Below are 17504 nucleotides of genomic sequence, written 5' to 3' on the forward strand. Positions count from 1 at the left end.
GGCGATTACGACGATAACGATGACGTCCAAGGTGACGATTATGACGATAACGATGACGTGGATGGTGGCGATATCTACGAGAACGATGACGTCAAAGGTAACGATTATGACGATGACGACGTTGACAATGGCGATTATGACAATAACAATTACGTCGACGGTGGGGGCGATTATGACGAGTACGATGACGTCGTTGTGGTGGTGGTTATGACGATAACAATGACGTGAACGGTGGCGATTACGACGATAATGATGACGTCCAAGGTGACGATTATGACGATAACGATGACGTGGATGGTGGCGATATCTACGAGAACGATGACGTCAAAGGTAACGATTATGACGATAACGATGACGACGTTGACAATGGCGATTATGACAATAACAAATACGTCGACGGTGGGGGCGATTATGACGAGTACGATGACGTCGTTGTGGTGGTGGTTATGACGATAACAATGACGTGGACGGTGGCGATTACGACGACAACAACGACGTCGACGATGGCGGCGATTTAGACAATGATGATGATGAACGTGACGATTACGACGCCAACGGTGACGTCGACGGTGGCGGCAAAATTCTGACGATGGCCTGTGACGCGACCAGTGGCGACGACAGCGATCACGTGGTAACAGGCGGCAATTGCAACGATGACGATGACGTCGACGGTGGCGATCACGAGGAAAACGATGATGACGTCGGCGGCGACGACGACGACGACGAGGGTGACGACATTGGCGGCGCGCGTCGCGGGGACAGCGGCATACGGCACAGCCGGCGAGAGCGTTTCACAAACGGCGAGCGCGCGACGACCCGCCCCGCCAGCGCTCCGCTAGCGAGTGTGGAGGAGGCCATCTGTCTGTGCGGCACCCACAGCCGTCACACGCCGGGCACAGCAATCCTGTTCTGTCCGAAATTGGTTTCTACAAAGAACGATTGGTGGGTGGGAGGGGGAGGGGGGGAGGTGGGTGGTTAGGTTTGGTTGTTGTTGTTGTTGTTTTGTGGGAGGAGGTGGGAAGGAGTTTGTTTTTTTTCTGCTATATTTTCACTTAGTATTTTGATTCTTTTGTTATTTTTTTTTCTATCTACGTCACTTTAGCGAAAGAACCATGGGATTTATTTTGAGCGTCATCGACTTATCTCTGGGCGTATACTCTTTGCAAAAAGATTAGAAGATATATTTTTTTTAAAACATGCGTATTTAATTCTAGATTTAAAGCTTTCGTGACTGCTAGGATCCATACTCTTTGGTTCTATTGGGTAAAGTCACGTAGGTGAAAAATAAAATAACAAAAAATAACGACGTTTCGTGCCACAATACAAGCGGCCTTCATCAGGTGAAGGGACGAGACTGTCTGGAGGACAGCGCTGGAGTGAGAAAAGCCACGCTTAGCTTAAAGGTCGTGATCTAAGCGTGGCTTTTCTCACTCCAGCGCTGTCCTCCAGACAGTCTCGTCCCTTCACCTGATGAAGGCCGCTTGTATTGTGACCGAAACGTCGTGATTTTTTATTATTTTATTTTCACCTACGTGACTTTACCCAATAGAACCAAAGAGTATGCGTATTTAAGTAAGCTGGATCGGGAAAAACGAGTGTATGGGTCTCTATGCGAGTCTACGGTTGTCTGCGTGAGTCATTGGTGGCCGTGCAGAGACCATCAACTCACGAGGCTCAAAGAGCCAAATTCATCAGAACTCAGTGTATTTTAGTTCATGGGTCTCTATGTCAGTCAATGGGTCTCTATGTGAGTCCATCGTTCTCTATGGGCGCCTATGGCTCTCGCGTGCAGAGACCATCAACTAACTGCACCCGTGAACCCGGTTTGGTCACGAGGCAACAGCCTGGATTCAAACACGGTGACGAGATGTTAACTACCTCGCCTGTTATACAGGAGGTCGTGGGTTCGATCCCGACCCTGACGCCTGCTGCTGTATATTTGGAGTTTGCGGTGTCTCTCTCTCTCTCATCATCAGCGTGGCTAGGAGATGTTAACTACCTCGCCTGATATACAGAGGAGGTCGTGCGTTCGATCCCGACCCTGACGCCTGCTGCTGTATATTTGGAGTTTGCGGTGTCCCTCTCTCTCTCATCATCAGCGTGGCTAGGAGATGTTAATTACCTCGCCTAATATATAGGAGGTCGTGGGTTCGATCCAGACCCTGACGCCTGCTGCTGTTTAATTGGAGTTTTCGTGTCTCTCTTCCCGTGGTCGTGTGGAATTTGCCTTGGGTCCTCCGGTCTTTCCCTCCATATTTAGAATCAACATGTGCTTAGACTATTTGTTTGCTTAACATTTCCACACGATGATGACGATAAGCCACTTCGTTGAGCTATCATTTGTGGCCACGTCGCTTCTGAAATAGAGCTATATAGCTCAGTCGGGGCCTTACCTGCTAAAATTGAAATAGTTGATCAATTAAAATAGATCTTGACTTAAAGCTTTCATGGCTGCAGGAATTCATATTGTTTGGGTCTTTCGGTAACGTCACGTAGATAGGTTCAAAGAAAATAACAAAACATTGGTTTAACAATTAAAATAGTTTAACAATGAAATTACTTTAAACGCAGGCTCTGAGCGATGGGGGGCTCAGCACTCTGACCTTCTTCCAAAGAGACCCTCATTCTATATAAGCCCTCGCAAGTACGGGCAGGTGATGAAGGGCGCAGTCGACCACCCGTGCCGGAGTCAAACTCGCAGCCCTTCCGATCGCGAGTCGACCGAGAGAAAGGCAGAGAGATGGAGACGGAAAGAGATTTAGCGCTGCACTTCAACGCATTGGCACCGTTAGGCAAACAGCCATCAATCGCCAGCGATCGTTTAAGCCAATGTTTAATGTATCCCCGCGTGTGTAAGATGACTGCCGGGGCTTAACGCACGTGCGACGCGCGATGATGCCGTGGCTCGATCTCTCCAGCGCGTCGACAAAGTGTGGGGAGCGCCGGAGAAGAGAACGGGCAACAAAAAGAGGAGCGAGGAGAGAGGGGCGAGGGGAGAAGGGCGAGGAGAGAGAGGGGCGAGGAGAGAGGGGCGAGGAGAGAGGGGCGAGGAGAGAGGGGCGAGGAGAGAGAAGGGCGAGGAGAGAGGAGGACCGAGATGAGAGGTCCGTGGCGACTCGTTCACAGCGCTATGCTGGAACAACGTCAAAACTCAGCACGTCCGTCAAGACATGTATAAAAGGGACGAGACATGAATAAAAGGGACGAGACATGTATAAAATAGACGACGTTTCGGGCAATGGATCTTCTTCTTCGTATGTTTAACTTCGTCCGTACCGTACGTAGCCAACCTTACTTATCGCAGTTTTAAAGAAAATCAATTTGTCAATGTAGACGATGTAAAAGTGCGTAGCTCCAGTGGCTTCCGAACATCGGAATGAAGGAGCGTTCCAGACGGCCGCAGAAGCGCATCCGAAAAGCGCCGCGATGTGCGGTGACCTCGGCGACCGAGCCGAAAGCCGCCGACTTCCAGGATGATGACCGGAGGTCGCGTGACGAAGTTTTTTTTTTAAAACTGAGCTCCTTGACGAGATCACGCAAGGTTACCGGCAAGACATCCGTGCCGCTGATGAACGAACGACGTGTCGAGATTTGTTTTTCCCGTCCGTTTTGCTGAAGCGTGCTTCTGCACCCACTGCGAGTGTGACAGCAGCGGCGGCGACGGCGCGGTGTCCGACGTTTCGCTGCGCGCCGGGTGCTTCTTTGAGGAAGCTGCCAGAGGGCGAGATGTCCGCCTATTCTCGGGGCCACCACGGCTGATATGAGTGTCGAGCGATGCCTTGGCCGGTGCGGTAAAGTATTAGTAAATAAATCAATAAATAAAAATAAGTGTTCATCAACATGCGGCAACAGGGTGGGTGGGGGGGGGGGGTGGGGGGTGCAGGGGTTCATCCAGCAGTGGATCGACAAACGTGCTGGAAGCTGCTTCGGGAACATTGAGTGGGTTCATTCAGTGCTTGATGAGGCTCCGAGCACGTGGGACGGAACGTCGGACAACGCGTGCGTGCCGATTAATAATGGCGTGCGATATTTTTCTGCGCGTCACCCTGGCAGTAGACCCGTGCTGCTGGAGACACGGCGACTATAATGAGGGCGAGGAGGTGGAGGAGGAGGGAGAGGAGGAGGAGGGAGAGGAGGAGGGAGAGGAAGAGGTGGAGGAGGAGGGAGAGGAGGAGGAGGGAGAGGAGGGTGAGGAGGAGGGCGAGGAGGGAGAGGAGGGCGAGGAGGAGGGCGAGGAGGAAGAGGGTGAGGAGGAAGGAGAGGAGGAGGAGGGAAAGGAAGAGGAGGAGGAGAAGGAGGAGGAGGGCGAGGAGGGCGAGGAGGAGGAGGGCGAGGAGGAGGAGGGCGACTAGGAGGAGGAGGATTGATGAGCGGCTGAGAATTTGCCACTCCGGGACGCGTGTCGTCCCATTAGCGGCGGCTCCATCTGTCTCCGAGCCACGCGGAGACGTCACCTCAAGACGCCACCAAACCACCGGCGTGCCGATATCAAACTACGTTCGTTCTTATTTTTATTTTACCAGGCAAGGCCCCAACTGAGCTATTATAGCTCTTTTTCAGAACCAGCCTGGCTATCACAAACGACAGCTCAACAAAGCGGCTCCTCATCATCATCACGTGGACATTTATAGCCGCAGACAAATACTCTAAACGCGCGATGTTCATTCTACACGTGGAGGGGATGGGGAAACGGGGAGGACCCGGAGAAAAATCTACGCGACCACGAGGAGAGAGAGAGACACGCAAACTCCAAATATTCAGCAGCAGGCGTCAGAGTCGGGATCGAACCCACGACCTCCTGTGTACCAGGCGAGGTAGTTAACATCTCCTAGCCACCGTGGCGTCCTCGGTTTCAGTCTGTTGGGGCAGGGTGGTGGTGGTGTGTGTGTGTGTCGGGAGGGGGGCGTTCTTTGTGTGTGTGTGGGGGGGGCATTGCGATGTGCCCGCCGCGCGATATTTTCGCTCTAATGTTCGCCGCCGCCTTCCTTGCTTGCTTGCAGGACACCCCCGCGCCTAATGAGCGCACGCCACATTAACTCCTCGGGGCCCGCAGAGAGGCGCACAAGCTGCTCGGACGCGGCAGTCCCCAGCGCCGGACCCCGGCGACTCGGCACGGAGCGCCCAACACTCCCCCCCCCCTCCTGTCGTCGTCTGGTGTTCCTTCCCACAGCGCCTCCGCTTAGCTCGTCTTGGCTAGGCACGGTGCGAAAGAAGTTCAACGTGCGTTGTTTAGTTTGTTGTTCCATCCACCGGCGCCTATACGCTGAGCGCGGTTGGCTACGTACGGTGCGAAAGAAGTTCAACGTGCATCCTGTTCACCTCTTCCACCTTCAACACCCCCCACGCCCGGACCGCTCCCCCCCCCACCAGAGGAGCAGGGATCAACTGCAAAGCAACACGTGGCGCACTGCACTGCATCATCATCATCATGACGACGTGATCGTCCAGAGCGCACATCTTCGAGCTGATGACGATGACGAATGATGGCGACGGTTAAAGATGATGGGCGCCACGGTGGCCAGGAGATGTTCACTACCTCGCTCGGTATGCAGGAGGTTCGTGGGGTTCGATCCCGACCCCTGACGCCTGCTGCTGCTGCTGTTGTATATTTGGAGTTGGCGGGTCTCTCTCTCTCTCTCCCTGTGGTCGTGTGGATTTTTCTCCGGGTCTTCTGGGTTTTTTCTCTCTCCACATTTAGAAACAAACGTCACGCTGTTCTATAGTTCCACGCGATAAGCCACTTCGTTGAGCTATCATTTTCTGAAAACAAGCGAGGTAGCGAGGTAGGCCCTTACCTGCGAGTACCAAAATAGTGTAGTTTATACAAGCAATGTTGACGCTTTACCCAGGAACCCACACTAAAATCCTTCCGGACTGTGCGATGCAATGTGTGCTACGCAAAAGCGTCCACAGTACACCATGCGTCACGCCAATTATCTTCCCGATGCTTTAGCGAGTCTGCGTGATGCTGCTGTTGCACTTTGACACCAAAGCGACGCACACCGCCCGAGTGATGTTGCGATGATTTGGGCGCGTTAGAACAGCAGCCCGTGCACGTTCGTCATGAGTGCGCGCGATGATGCTGATGATGCTGATGATAATGATGGACGGCATGATGATGATTATGGACGCGATGTTGATGGACGCGATAGTGATGAAGATGGGCGCGATGATGATGATGATGATGAACGCGATGATGATGATGAACGCGATGATGATGAACGCGATGATGATGGACGCGATGTTGATGATGATGATGATGGAAACGATGATGATGATGATGATGAACGCGATGATGATGATGATGATAATGAACGCGATGTTGATGATGATGGACACGATGATGATAATGAACGCGATGTTGATTATGATGATGATGGACGCGATGTTGATGATGATGATGGACGCGATGATGATGATGAACGCGATGTTGATGATGATGATGGACGCGATGATGATGATGAACGCGATGTTGATTATGATGATGATGGACGCGATGTTGATGATGATGATGGACGCGATGATGATGATGAACGCGATGTTGATGATGATGATGATGGAAACGATGATGTTGATGATGATGAACGCGATGATGATGGTGATGAACGCGATGTTGATGATGATGATGATAGGCGCGATGTTGTTGATGATGATGATGGACGCGATGATGATGATGAATGCGATGATGATGATGGACGCGATGATGATGATGATGGACGCGATGATGATGATGATGATGAATGCGATGATGATGATAATGGTGATGAATATGATGATGATGATAATGATGATGAATGCGATGATGATGATGAATGCGATGATGATGATGATGAACGCGATGATGATGAATGCGATGATGTTGATGATGATGAACGCGATGATGGTGAGGGACGCGATGATGATGATGATGAACGTGATGTTGATGATGATTATGATGGACGTGATGATGATGATGATTATGATGGACGTGATGATGATGAACGCGATGTTGATGATGATTATGATGAACGCGATGTTGATGATGATAATGGACGTGATGATGATGATGATGAACGTGATGTTGATGATGATTATGATGGACGTGATGATGATGATGATGAACGCGATGTTGATGATGATTATGATGAACGCGATGTTGATGATGATGATGATAATGGACGTGATGATGATGATGATGAACGTGATGTTGATGATGATTATGATAGACGTGATGATGATGATGATGAACGCGATGTTGATGATGATTATGATGGACGTGATGTTAGCGGTGTAGAAACGGGGCTCCGCGTGCTCATAAAACCTCACAGGCGCAGCCAGCGTCGCGGTACTAACTTCCCCGTCGTAAGTTTTAACAAGCCGCGTTTTATTGGAGCGTATTACAAGAAAAATAATTAGCAAAAAGCTGGAACTGATGGGGCACGATATACTTTCAAAGGGAATATTAGAATCATGATGATGATGATAATGACGTGCAAGTAAAAACGCGCGCGCAAATCTGACGAACGTTTTCAACTTTCAATCTTGATTTGAAGCTTTCGTGACTGCAGGAATCCAGACTCTTTGGTTCTTTCGGTGAAGTCACGTAAATTAGAAAATAAAATAATACACCACGAGGTTTCGATCGCAACACAAGCAACCGTCATCAGGTGAGACAACCACAGCAAGCTTGCTTCAGCAGTTTTCTTGATCCATTATATTTTTTCAACCTACTTGACTTTACCGAAAGAACAAAAGAGTATTTTGAACTTTCATCACCGTCATCTCCACGAGCCACGATTTCTCGGCCGTCGCCATTTCTAGATTTGAAGCTTTCGTGACTGCAAGGATCCATACTCTTTGGTTCTATTCGGTAAAGTCACGTAGGTAAAAATAAAACAACAAAAATCACGACGTTTCGGCCACAACACAAGCGGCCTTCATCAGGTGAAGGGAGCAGACTGTCTCGAGGACAGCGCTGGAGTGAAACACAGCCACGCTCAGACCGCGACCTTTAAGCTGTGTGCGAGGAAACAAGGTGCCTTGACAAATGAATTAGCATAAAAATTAGCATTTGATTGGCCGACTTAGCATGATGAACGGTGTAGACGTGGTGTACATGCGGGTGAACATGCCGGTTCGCGAGCGGGGGAGGGGGAGTTTACATATTGATGGTGTGAAAATGGAATTTTTAAGAGCTGCGAAAGTTTGGGGTACCACTACTTGAAAAATATACTGTACCATTGAAAATTAGTTTAATATTCTTAGCTCTTTCGATAAAGTCACGTTGAAGGGAAACAATAAAATAATAAAATATATATAAAACAATAAAAATTCTCACGACGTTTCGACCATAACACGACCGTTTGTGTTATGGTCGAAACGTCGTGAGAATTTTTATTGTTTTATATATATTTTATTACTTTATTGTTTCCCTTCAACGTGACTTTACCGAAAGAGCTAAGAATATGAATTACTGCAGTCACGAAATCTTCAAATCAAAATTAGTTTAATGTTTGGTTCAATTTAGAACATCTTTCCAATGGTTGCTTAATTTGAAACCATCTTCTCGGTTGAAATTGTGTCTGTGTTTGTAGATCTGAATTGCCTCGTGAACAAATCTCTGATAAAATCCCGTGGGTTTGCAAAGAACCTTGGTATCGGAGGAAATTTTTTCGTCTCGACCGTCGAACACCGTTCCCCTCCACCAGTAGCACGTCCGGCCCGAGCCCTCGTACTTCACCCGACAGTTTCTAATGAGCGCGCTCGTGCGTTCGCTGATCATCCATTGCGTTGCTACCGCTGTCTCTCAATGCGGTTTCGAAGCGTGCGTCGCTGATTTTTCCGCGCGCTTTGCAGCCCTTCGTTAATGACCCGAGGCGTACGTCCCAGGGTTCGGTACCCGCGCGCAATCATTGGACAAATGCACCTTGAAGGAATCGGTTCGTGAATTGTGAAGAAATAAATAGTAATGAGCGTAAAGCACCACAGAGAGAATGGGTACTGTTTGGGGCTGCATCTCATCCGCACGCCATAACGTGACTGACACCAACCGTGAGATAATCGCAAAGGGAACGCTTCGCAATTCGGTGGAGAGGCAGTAGCGCGTTAAGGTAGCGCACCGCGCTAGGGAGAGGCAGAGGCGCTTTGGGTAGCGCACCGCGCTAGGGAGAGGCAATGACGCGTTGGGTAGCGCACCGCGCTAGGGAGAGGCAGCAGCACGTTGGGTAGCGCACCGCGCTAGGGAGAGGCAGTGGCGCGTTGGGTAGCGCACCGCGCTAGGGAGAGGCAATGACGCGTTGGGTAGCGCACCGCGCTAGGGAGAGCCAGTGGTGCGTTGGGTAGCGCACCGCGCTAGGGAGAGGCAATGACGCGTTGGGTAGCGCACCGCGCTAGGGAGAGCCAGTGGTGCGTTGGGTAGCGCACCGTGCTACGGATGCAGTCACCCCGAGTTCGATTCCCGGGCCACGGTCGACATCAATTGGCGAGTGATACCTGAACTGGTCCTGTGTCCGCTTACCGTCCCTTGCCCTACTCCCACTGACCAGCATGGTGACGTATGGTCAGACAACCCTAATAATGACCGACAGAATGGAAGCATGGGGGAGGGGGGTGGGGTGAGGTAGGGAGGAGGCATTCATCCAGCAGTGGATCGACACGGCGCGGTAAATCACGATTGTTATTGTGCTATTATTAGAATCGAAAACTTTACACGCACGGTCAAAACAATAAAGCGACGTGAACAGCTGTACTCACTCGGCTGTTGGGCAGCAATCAAAATAGTTCTGGCTGTGAGCTCTCAACCGGGCACGCAGTTGAGGGTGATGACTTCCCGCCGAAGCAGAGTGCCGCGTTCGTGACAAATCAACGTCCCACCATCTCAGCCCCCCCCCCACACTTTAAAGAGTCACCATCTCAGCCTCCCCACCCCCCCCACATCGCCACCCACCGGTCACCACTAAACTAAAAATAAAGCCACTGACTGCTCCAAAATAACCATCGCGTTGAACAAACAAACGAACAAAAAAAATATGCCTGACGGAAGCACTAGAACCTTGATTTGAAGCATTCGTGACTGCAGGAATCCATACTCTTTGGTTCTTTCGGTAAAGTCATCACGTAGTTAGAAATAAAATATTCATACCTACTACGTAACTTTTACCGAAAGAACCAAAGAGTATGGATGCACTATAATTTGGACGCAATTCCAACTCGGAGAATTTGAATTCACACCGGTGGGAGTTTTGTTGCCCGCCCCGAGCCGACAGGCACGAACCCCACGGGTCGTTCAAGGGAGGGCCTCGGACCGCAAAGACGCTGGGACACGTTTGGCCTCCCCCACCCAGCTCGTGTTAGCGATCAACCCCCGAGTCTGAGACAGTTCTCTGCGCACACACTCGATGGCCGGTGTTGTTTCGGAGACGTGCAATCAATGCGCCTTCGTGATGGACTCGACTCAGTAGGTGCGACCGTCGTCAGACGTAGCTCAAAGATATCCACTTCCACGGGCCGTTCCCGAGAATTGCTCCGCGAGAGATGAAGTCGGCGAGCGATGCCGACGAGTCGAATCGGCGTTCCACCCCGCTCTGCGTGTCATCCACCAACCCCTCGCTATTTGAGACCGAAACGGGAGGAGGATTTCTACACACGAGCTGCGAGAGAGAGAGCGACACGGAACAAAGAATACCACTGTCATGTACCTCGTGCATGCATGGATATATGATCAATAAAGCTGACGTGAATTTATTTGATTAATATGTTATAATAAGGATTTCAACTTGCAACGCGTTGTACAGTGTTCATTCACTCCCGAAAGACTCAGAGGAAGGAGCGAGAATGAACCACAGACGAGCGGGAAGGTAGCTGCCATGTGGTTGACCGGCCCCAACCCCCCCCCCCCCCCCCAAGCTCTGCTGTCCTCTATATACGAAGGTGTTATCAGCCAATAAATGCGTGCTTACACGTGGGAGGAAATCCTGAGCATCCGGAGAAAACACACACACGTGTGTGTGTGTGAGAGAGAGAGGGGGTAACACTCTATCCCGTACAGATGTAACATGTGGAGTCAACATTGTGTGCTCTACCGCCGTCTGTCGCGTGGCGAGCCGGGGAACGGCAACCCCCCATCGAAGGCCACGCGAAGGGAGTTCCACAACAACGTCTGCGTGTGATCTACCAACCCTCGCTGCTGCCTCCACAGCGCTGGAGTAAAGGCAGCCACGTGCAGCGTAGCCATCACCGCCTGGCTATACTTCACCAATCTGGTTTGTGAAGTTAGATGGAGGTGGAAGGGGGGGAGGAGAACCCAGGACTAATTCAGTTTCTTTACAATTCACTGTTTTTGTTTACCAGGTAAGGCCCAATGAGACATGTTGCTCTTTTTCGGAAGCGGTCTGGCTATCACAAATGACAGCGCAACCGAATGGCTTATCGCTGGGAAATGTATAGCGGCCATATCCTCTGAACGCGCGATGTTGATTCTAAGTGTGGAGAGGGGGGGGGAAGGAGGATCCGGACAAAAATCCACGCGACCACGGAGAAAGAAAGAGAGACACACACACAAACTCTAAATAAAGAGCAGTCATGGGGGTCGGGATCGAACCCACGACCCTCTGTATACCAGGCGATGGAGCTAACATCTCACCACTCCACACCGATGTTAACCACGGCACGATGGTCCAACTCAGGTAGCCGGGTTATAATTTATATAGAGCGCAATCCAAGGCGTCTCCAGTTATTTCATCCGGAATTAAATAACTCCGCAGTTATTTATTTTTAACGTTTCGGCACCTCACTTAAAATGTTCCGCAGGTGAAAGATTGCGACAGCATGAAGATTCACTGCGCGGAGACATTTTTTTAAAACGATGGCATTTCACTCTCACCGTTAAGAAATTAAAAAAAACACCCAAAGATCATCGACACCTCCGTATCCGATATAATTCCTGCGCTGTAAAATTGTTAAATTTACAATCAAATTATAACTTCATGTGGCGAGGCTCCCGTTTTTTTTTTTGCTGAACGCGTAATATTACATCGCTTAAACGATGAACACATTTCTTAATATTTTGTGACGATCAGAGGGCCCGTGGTGACACCAGCTATGTTTCACGACAGGTGCTTCGGTCAGGACAATCACACCTCATCCATCATCACCACCACCACCACCATCATCATCATTGTTATCGTCAGGAGCCGTGAGTTATCCACTGTTGGATTCACGCCTTCGCAGGCAGTGGACATATCTCACGGTCTAGTAATAGGTTTTGCCCTTCTATATGGCACCAAAACTGACACCTTTATACAAGGGATCATGTTTGCAATAACCACAACACAAGCAGTCAAAATGCAAACGAAAAGAGACAACTCTGATAATGATATGCACTGTCCTTGAAATTGATTGGTCCACACCCGAGACGGATTTTCTTAGAGCCAAGTCTCCTAGTCTCCACTGGTGTTGGACCAGATGACGCCAAAAGGCACCAGTGGAGACTAGGCTCTAAGAAAATCCGTCTCGGGTGTGAACCAATCAATTTCAAGGACAGTGCATATCATTATCAGAGTTGTCTCTTTTTGTTTGCATTTTGACTGCTTGTGTTGTGGTTATTGCAAACATGATCTCTTGTATAAAGGTGTCAGTTTTGGTGCCAGATAAAAGGGTAAAACCCTATTACTATATCTTGCTACTGGCAAAGGAGGTCTCATAGTATATCTCACGGTCTTTTAATGCACCGACGGAGCCGATCTGATCGCTCCATCTCCGCGGAATACTCGCGCTCTCTCTGTCTCTTTCTCTCTCCGGCGTGTTTCTCTCCTTTGGCTGCCACTCTGACTCGAGTCTCGACCTCCGGACCCTTGCCCCCCCCCCCCCTCCAGCGAGGTGCCTAGCCCACGCTTCACTTTACTTATCGGCCGATTTGATGCCCAGCTCGCATTTGTGTTATAATGCACGCGCTCCACTCACCGTGTTCTCTTTAATATAACGTTACATATATAAAACATTGCAGCCAATTCATGTTCTAAATGTCCACGTGTAATTTATTTCTGACATATACCCGTTGGATGTTATTGATCAACTTTTCAAGTTGGCATTTTATTTAATTATTTGGAGCGGGGGGTGGGGGGGGGGAATCATTGCTTAATTAAAGTTTGTTCTTCTGTAAGCTGTCATTCCTTGTTCATAACAACGTAAAGCCCTTGGTCATCGTACTGCTGCATGAAGACCTCACCATGGCACGTGGGTTATGGAGAGTTGTTTGGCCGTACTTCATCAACCTGGCCAGTGTGGATTGGTGAAGGTGGCGGGGAGTGGGGGATGACCCAGGACCGGTTCTGGTATCGCTCATGAGCGGTGTTCGCCATGGGCAGGGATTCAAACTTAGACTTCTCAGATGAGCGCAATAACCACTGACCCACACATCCCTCGAGTCATTGCCGTTCATTATTACAATTATACCGCATACATCCCTTAGTGGACGCACCAATTTCATTAAATATTATTCATTTAATATTTATTTAAATAATCGTGTATATATTTTTTACATACAAGTTATGCTAGCTTCAAATCAAGTTATTCGTGTCGCCACTGCAGTGAGATAAGAATGATTTCCGGACGATTATATTCACGGTAAACGTTTCGAGGATAATTTTTTGTTTTTACTGTTTATCGAGACGCATAAGGAAAGGCTGGTTGTCATTTTGTTTTAGAAAGGAGTATTCCTTAACCTGTTAATTACTGCGAAAGCTATTGATGCAGAAACAACGAAATGAAGTGGTGCATATCATTACACAAGCGTACTCGCTCAGATCCACACGTATTTAGAGGGGGGGGGAATATTTATCTATTATTAATTGCCGCTAATTTTCTCGCAAGCGTGAGTTGTTGCATTTATGAACTCGCACGCTGCCAAAAGGAGAGAGAACCACCCACTTTGGACTTTTTCTGACAGCGAACGATGCTCGAGACACAGAAAGTGTGAAAGAGAGAGAGAGTAAAATAATATATATCACAAATTGTCGCCGCAATTATTTCAATAAATGAAACCATCAATTTCACGGCTGTGCTGCCGCGTTTTCGAGAAAGGCCTTTTCACTTCTGCAACGAAACTCATGAATCAAAAAAACCGCACACGCGCGCGCGCAAAGATTTAAAGTATTTCCCTTCATGCCTTCCTATCTGGCTGGCTGGCTGAATGGAACAAAAAAATTACACAACACGGACTAACAAGTACAAAAAAATACCCCGAGCTAAAGAAGCAGCCGTCCTCCCACTCCCCCCCCATAAAAGGTCTCGTAGTGGGTTAGAGGCTACGCACTCGCATGTAGGGCCCAACCAGTTAATCCCATTAAAGCCTCCGAGTCTGAGTCCCCTAATAAATCAAAGTCACGTCGCTTTTCAGTGTAGGGTGGGGGGGGTGCAGGGAGGGTAGGGATATGTGTGGCGAGGATTGGGGGGGGGTAGTGGAACATGGGAGTTGGGTGGGTGGTTGGGGGTGCATGGTTTTGTTACAAAAAAAAACATCACACCGCAGGGCGTCCAAAGTGGTCCGATATTGAGTGGGTGGCGAGAGTGGGTGGCGGCGAGAGTGGGCGTGCGGTCCAAGAGGCGGCAACCACGCCGAGCGCCGTCGCTGGTTAAACATTAACGCAGACACCACCGGTCGGTGGGGGGGCTATGTCACTATTGTGGATGTGGGGTGGTGGGTGGTGGGGTGGGTGGGCCGTGTGGTGAGCGAGTACGGCAAGCGGTGGTGTGAGCGTCAATGGGACAAAGGGATGCCCGCCGCTACCTCCTGCCACCGCCTTTCACTGCGGCCAGCCGAAGCTTTCTTGTCCGTGGGCCTTTTAAATAAAATATAAAAAAACATCGGTGTCGGCGCGACCCTTTAATTATGAACACGTCTCCATCTGCGCTTGTTGGTTCTTCAATTTATCACCATCCATCTCTCGTTGGTTGGTGGCTTGGTGGGTTTTTGTTTTATTTTGTTTTTGTTCACCCGCGGTTCCATCTCCCCAGTGGCCCCGCGCGACCCGAATCGCCGCTTGGACGAGCGCCGGGGTCCACATCGTGGGTGGACGGCGGCGTGGGCACAACAAGTGGTGGTGGCGGCGGTGGTGGCGGTGGTGATCGTGGTGGCGGTGGTGGCGATGGTGGTGGTGGTAGTGGTGGTGGCAGTAGTGGTGGTGGCGATCATGGTATTGGTGGTGGCCGCGGTGATGGTGGCGGTAGTGGTGGTGGCAGTGGTGGTGGAGGTGGTTGTGGCGGTGGTCGTGGTGGCTGTGGGGAGCGGTAGTGTAGCGGTTAGCGCGCTGCGCTATGAAACTGGCGACCTGGGTTCGATTCCCGCTCACGGCTAACACCAGTGACGATTATCTGAACCGGTCCCGGGCCTCCCCTAGGTCGACTCAGCCTCTAAATGAGTACCTGGTGCGGTGTGTAAACATCGCCACTAGGGAGACAAAGGCGGTCGGGCGTGGTGCTGGTCACCCACTCCCTGGTGTACCGTTCCGGCCTTCATAGGTGCTCGCTAACAGCACTTGCCCCTACAGTCTGTTAAGGCTATATGGGGGATCTTTGTTTTTTTGTTTTGGTGTTGACTGGTAGTGTAGCGGTTAGCGCACTGCACTACGATCCCGACAACCCCGAGTTCTATTCCCGCTCACGGCCACCACCAGTGACGATTAATCTGAACATATCCTGGACCTCCCCAAGGTCTACTTAGCCTCAAATGATTACCCTGTGTCACTCGGGAGACAAAGGCGGTCGGGCGTGTTTCTGGCCACCAACCACCCTCGTGTACCGTGACGGCATTCATAGATGCGCGCTAACAGCACTTGCCTCAACAGTCTGTTCAGGCTATACGGGGGGGGGGGGGGGCTATGTCGTTGGTGTTGTGTGTTAGCTTTGCACGCGGTTATCAACGGCGGTGGCGAGGTGTTGAAGTTATATTGTAAACAAACAAAAACACTTTTTCAATTTCTTTTATTCCGCCTATTCTGGTCCGGAACATATTTTCCAACGTAAACTTATACTTTTATCCCGACGCTAACAACCTGTCGACATTAGTGAGAACATTTTTTATTTGTTTTTGTTTTAGTTGGCAGCGGACCTTATATATATGAGAGAGCGGGAAAAAAAAACATTACCCTGGTTAATGTAGCAATTACTTACAGTAAAGCTACTCCAAGAAAAAAAATCCTTATAAATTCACTCGTCTCCGCTGTATCTCTCTCGCCTCTGATTAACGGGAGACGTAAACTCCTTTTTTATCTTTCTTTTAGTGCGCCACTCTAAAGATCGAGCAAGGGGAAGGAGAGAGAGAGAGAGGGAAACACGTGACCGTCATTTTAAAAATATCAACCGAAAATCGAGCAGATTTGAGTTGTGTGCAGGAGGGGATCACGTGGTGCGCGACGATTCTATACGATTCTACATTCGCCCACGTTTCCTACCGATACCGGTCTAAATCTGCCCACCCCCCCCCCCCCCCCGGGGAGGGGAGAGGGGGGGTGGTGGTCAGCGCACCGGCAGTTGCGATCCAGAGGTCACCGGTTCAATTTGCCGTCGCGGAAGTTGAAATGATGGGGCCAGTTTCTGAAGTTTACCCCCACGCGCGCCCCCCCCCCATCCCACCTGTGTCCACCCAGCAATACAGTGGCAAGATGTTAACTACCTCGCCTGGTATACAGGAGGCCGCAGCGTAGCGCTTACCTTCTACACTAACTCCCCCACCCACCCCACGGCTCTCGCCTGCCCCGCCCCACCCACTCGCGCTGCTGCAACGATCAGCAGCACGCCAGACTTACGATCCAGAGGTCGCCGATTCCATTCTATCTCCAGACGCGGCAGTTGAAACCGAGGGCGTCACGGTGGCTATGAGATGTTAACTACCTCGCCTGGTATACAGGAGGTCGTGGGTTCGATCCCGACCCTGACGCCTGCTGCTGTATATTTGGAGTTTGCGGTGTCTCTCTCTCTCATCATCACGGTGGCTAGGAGATGTTAACTACCTCGCTTGGTATACAGGAGGTCGTGGGTTCGATCCCGACCCTGACGCCTGCTGCTGTATATTTGGATTTTTGCATGTGTCTCTCTCCCCGTGGTCGCGTGGATTTTTCCCCGGGTCCTCTGTTTTTTTTTCCCCCCTCCACTATTTAGAATCAACATCACGCATTTAGAGTATTTGACAACTGCTCTAAATTTCCACGTGATAAGCCACTTAGTTGAGCTATAATATGTGGCCAGGTCGCTTCTGTTAAAGTGCTGTATATCTCAGTGGGCCTTACCTTAGTACTGTATGAAGGGACACAACCACAGTTAGTCTATGATCGACAGGGTCTCGTGTGGTGGGGTAACGAGATGTCCAGCCAGTGTGAAAGAGTAGGCCAATGACACACAGTTCCAGTGGCTTGAACAAGCCATTGGAGGGCTCCACTTCTACCTTGGTTTTGTAAAGGAAACGCCATAAATGTCGCTGAGGCTTCTCACAGTGTAATCCAGCAACACAAGTGGAATTGAAACATTAAACA

This window comes from Petromyzon marinus, chromosome 54 (genome assembly GCF_048934315.1).
Source record: "Petromyzon marinus isolate PM22_M1 ecotype Great Lakes invasive population chromosome 54, UKy_Petmar_22M1.pri1.0, whole genome shotgun sequence".
NCBI classification, from domain to species: Eukaryota; Metazoa; Chordata; class Hyperoartia; order Petromyzontiformes; family Petromyzontidae; genus Petromyzon; species Petromyzon marinus.